The sequence below is a fragment of the Mercenaria mercenaria genome, chromosome 1, assembly GCF_021730395.1.
Source record: "Mercenaria mercenaria strain notata chromosome 1, MADL_Memer_1, whole genome shotgun sequence".
NCBI classification, from domain to species: Eukaryota; Metazoa; Mollusca; class Bivalvia; order Venerida; family Veneridae; genus Mercenaria; species Mercenaria mercenaria.
The window spans coordinates 19,398,809-19,403,149 of record NC_069361.1 but is presented as its reverse complement, the minus strand read 5'-3'; the positions used below and the strand labels follow the sequence as shown (position 1 = coordinate 19,403,149).

The 4,341-nt window shown below is 34.1% G+C and overlaps 1 long non-coding RNA gene across 1 annotated transcript; it reads right to left on the bottom strand.

Annotated features, from left to right (window-relative positions):
• Positions 1 to 492: 492 nt before the first annotated feature.
• Positions 493 to 3,080, bottom strand: LOC123545752 (uncharacterized). The gene is made up of 3 exons (XR_006685433.2): positions 2,971 to 3,080; positions 2,238 to 2,354; positions 493 to 697 (listed from the first exon to the last, which is right to left on the bottom strand). It is a non-coding gene; the product is annotated as an uncharacterized LOC123545752 (long non-coding RNA).
• Between the last annotated feature and the right edge of the window lie 1,261 nt (positions 3,081 to 4,341).

The window sequence follows — 4,341 nt, the reverse complement described above, 5'->3', positions numbered from 1 at the left end:
GCGGCATAGTTCATATTTTGTTTCTGAAACATAAATCGTCGTCTTTGAATATCTTATGAGTCATACTGCTGTGTATCAAAACAATAAATAATTCGATACTAACACTAAAACACATAGACGCTGTACAATGAGAGTAAAACTGAGATAAAATGTTTAACTCATCTATGTTACAGTTGACATCTGCTGAAACATGAATGTAGTTCCCATCATTTTATCACGTGCTTAATTTTGTCGTTTAAAGATTATGATTGGAAAATTGAATGGTTTTAAACAGAAAGAAGAAGTACCACATACAACTTCGGAAAAGGCAAAACCCAAGTTGTACGGTATCCAAAAGGATGTAATCTTGGACACAAGCAATTTTATTACGGCAAAATTGAAAACAGTAGAGTTGGCATTTAAATTTGTGGTGGCAATCAACAGAAAACATCGTAATTATGTTTGTTAATTTTCAGAGAAGACTGATTTAATCGCAGTCGAACATTTTCTTGTTATAATTTATCAATTTCAATCCACTGTATACAGCGTAACTGTTGCGCTTATTTTACTTTGTGAGTTCGCTCAAAATATAGTCTTAGTGGACTCGTCAGCTCTGTAATGTGATTTAACTGGTCGAACACCTCTTGGTATATCATTCAATTTTCTTAATGTTCCATACTTTGGTACGCTTCCTTTCCTTCGGTTAAACTCGTGATCTCTGCAATAAAAAGTAACACTAGTAATTTTTAGCTCGACTATTCATAGAATAGTGAGCTATTGCACTCGCCCATGCGTCGGCGTCGGCGTCGGCGTCTGCGTCCGCGTCCGCGTCCCGATTTTGGTTAAGGTTTTGTATGTAAGCTGGTATCTCAGTAACCACTTGTGGGAATGGATTGAAACTTCACACACTTATTGACTGTGACAAACTGACTTACATTGCACAGGTTCCATAACTCTATTTTGCTTTTTTACAAAATTATGCCCCTTTTTCGACTTAGAAATTTTTGGTTAAGGTTTTGTATGTAAGCTGGTAACTCAGTAACCACTTGTGGGAATGGATTGAAACTTCACACACTTATTCACTGTGATGAACTGATCTACATTGCACAGGTTCCATAACTCTATTTTGCTTTTTTACAAAATTATGCCCCTTTTTCGACTTAGAAATTTTTGGTTAAGGTTTTGTATGTAAGCTGGTATCTCAGTAGTTACTAATGGGAATGGATTGAAACTTCACATACTTCTTCACTATCATGATTTGACATGCACTAAGCAAGTCCCATAACTCTACTCTCTTTTTTTTCAAAATTATGCCCCTTTTTCGACTTAGCAGTTTTTGGTTAAATATTTGTATGTAATCTGATATCTCAGTATCCACTAATTGGAATGGATTGAAACTTCACACACTTGTTCACTGTCATGATCTAACATGCACTGTGAAGGTCCCATAACTCTACTTGGCATTTTTACAAAATTATGCCCCTTTGACTTAGCACTTTTTTGTTAAGTTTTTGTATGTAAGCTGGTATCTCAGTATCCACAAATTGGAAAGGATTGAAACTTCACACACTTGTTCACTGTCATGATATGACATGCAGTACAGAGGTTCAATACCTCTACTTTGCATTTTACAAAATTATGCCCCTTTTTCAACTTGTATTCATTCAATTGACAAGGCTGTTGAATAGTCGAGCGTTGCTGTCCTCCGACAGCTCTTGTTGTAATATATTGCACTGTAATGCAAAATTAATATAATATACAAAACTGAACATGCAACATTATACACTGACGCTTTTGTTTTGTTTCTAACAATTAAAATAAATTTTGCAAGCAAACGGCATTTCAGTGTTTGTCCTTGCCATTCATTTATGTAGCAATACTTGTATGTCTTCTGTATTATGGCACTGCAATTAATTTACTTTTCATTACTCGTTGGTAACCAACATTGCTTGTGTTTAATATAATATTACGCAAAAAATGTATCTGACTTTAGGTTGCTAAAATTGTTGGTTCAGAATAGGAATAGAAAATAAGAATAGGCTTGTGCGTGTGTGTTGTTCGTTTTGTCCTTATGTGTTGGCTTTGAGTGTGTGTGTGTGTGTGTGTGTGTGTGTGTGTGTGTGGTGCACGCGTCTGCGTGCTGGAGGTTTTCGTTTTGAGGAGGCTACGTTTTTGGTGCGTGGCATTCCCTGTTTGATATTTTTCTTTGTTTTTTTTACGAAATTTTACAAACTGTCTTTGATACTAATAACACTTACCTAACGGTTATTTCTGATGTACGTGTTAGCGTAGTTTGTTCAACTAATGAAGATTCATGTTCATGCTCTCGGGTCATAATAGCGTCTGATGTTCATAGCATCTAGACCTGAAAAGATCTGAAAGAAAACAACTGTATGTTAAAGTCGTTGTCTGTATAGGGTGTATAGCTGGACAAGATCCAAAAGACAAAATGTACCTATAGACAATATCTTCGAAAGTTTAATTTTATTTCTGCTTGCAATCTAGACAGCTGAATCTTATAAACAGGGAAAATGTTAAAATTATGTAGGAACACTTACCCTAATCCTACCAGGTTTCATGAAAACATGATAAGGTTTTTTATCAAAAGTTATATTAAAATATCAAAGGGCCATTTGATGCTATAAAAATGTACGACTCTAAACAGAAAAGAAATGTAACGAGTTACACAATAAACATTCTCTGAGAGTTTGACACTAATTTTTCAGAAAAAGTTTGCAACAGAAATTGCTTGAAGTACAAGTTTGCACCATAAAAAGAGCTTGAACAAGATTTATTTGGGTATAGCACTATCCCTAAAATATGCAGAGCCAAATGTTTATATATACGCAATTCAAATATCAAAACATGAACATGGCCATTTTATAACTTCAATAACTTCGAAAATTCGAAATCTAGAACGTTGAAACGCAAAACCGAGTGTGACGCATGCACATATCCATAGAGTTCTAAATACCATAGACACCCACTTACCTGATAAAAAAACAAGCGAACACGCGATGATTTTAGAAAATATCCGCCATTTTGTAAGTCTGCAACCATTTCGCTCGCTTGAACCAAGTGTGCAACCACTTCACGTCCTGCCTTTATTGAATTATTAGCGCATTATTTACGTCATTCAAAACAGGAATAGTTTAACGATATTTGAATATGTCTAAGTATATGCATTCGCTGGATGCAGACTGTAAGATTCTCATTACCTTTATTTTTATGATATAAAATGTATTTCATGATACAATCGCACAAGACCAGAAAGAAACAAGAAATATCTTTAAAAATGATGGTCGGCGAATTGTAATAAGGAAAGAAGTTTATGAATTTTTCATCTAACATTCATCTTTCATCTAACATTTTTCAAATTGCAAAACTAAACACCGCACTTTAACAATTTAAATGGTTCTCTTTTAATTTTTCGCAAAGGTTTCTTAGGGTTGCAATTTTGTTTCGTTTATCCTTAGACGAATAATTACAGCAGTAGTTTGATGAAGATTCATGAAGCGGTTCATGAGAAGAGGTCATTAAACGTATTTATATTTTTAGCTCAATTGGTCCCTATCCCCATTTGTAACAAAATAGCAGGAGACCTGACGATATTGTTACACATCGAGTTTGATAAAAATCCATTACATTTTAGTGGTTAATGCGAAGAAAGGCATATCTACTTTTAGCTATAGTGGTTTCTAATAGGGCCCAAGTTCCTATATAAATAAATTTGGAAGAGGACCTTATAATAATGCTCCAGACCAAGTATGACAAAGATCCACCAAGCTGTTCATGAGACCCTGTATAAAGGCATTTCTAGTTTTAGCTCCAGCAGCCCCTAAAAGGAGTCAAATGTCCTAGCTGAACAAAGTTGGCTGCGGGCCTAATAAAGATGCTACAAATCAATTTTGATTAGAATACATGAGAAAAAATCAATTAAAGGAATTTTTTATTTATTATTTTTATTTATTTCTAAAATAGGCCAACTGATCCCGCTTTAATAAACGCATATTCGCTATTCATGAATCTTTGGACAATGACGTCACACCTATAAAAAAGTGAAGGTCAAGCAAAACACAATGGTAATTATTCCAATATTTCTGTTTCATAAGCAAAGTTTGATCGTAGTCATATCACATAGATAAACTGTATGCAGCGTACCTTCATTACAGTGTAAAGAGATTCAGTCATTATATGGCAGATATATAATGAAACAGATTTCAACTGAGTTCAATATTTGCATACCATACTAAAGAAAAATATTCATATATAATAAATCAGTTAAATAATTTATAACAAATATAGCAAAGCAAACAAGTACTCATTTTAATATGCAATCTGAATATGTCACAAAAGCAAGAA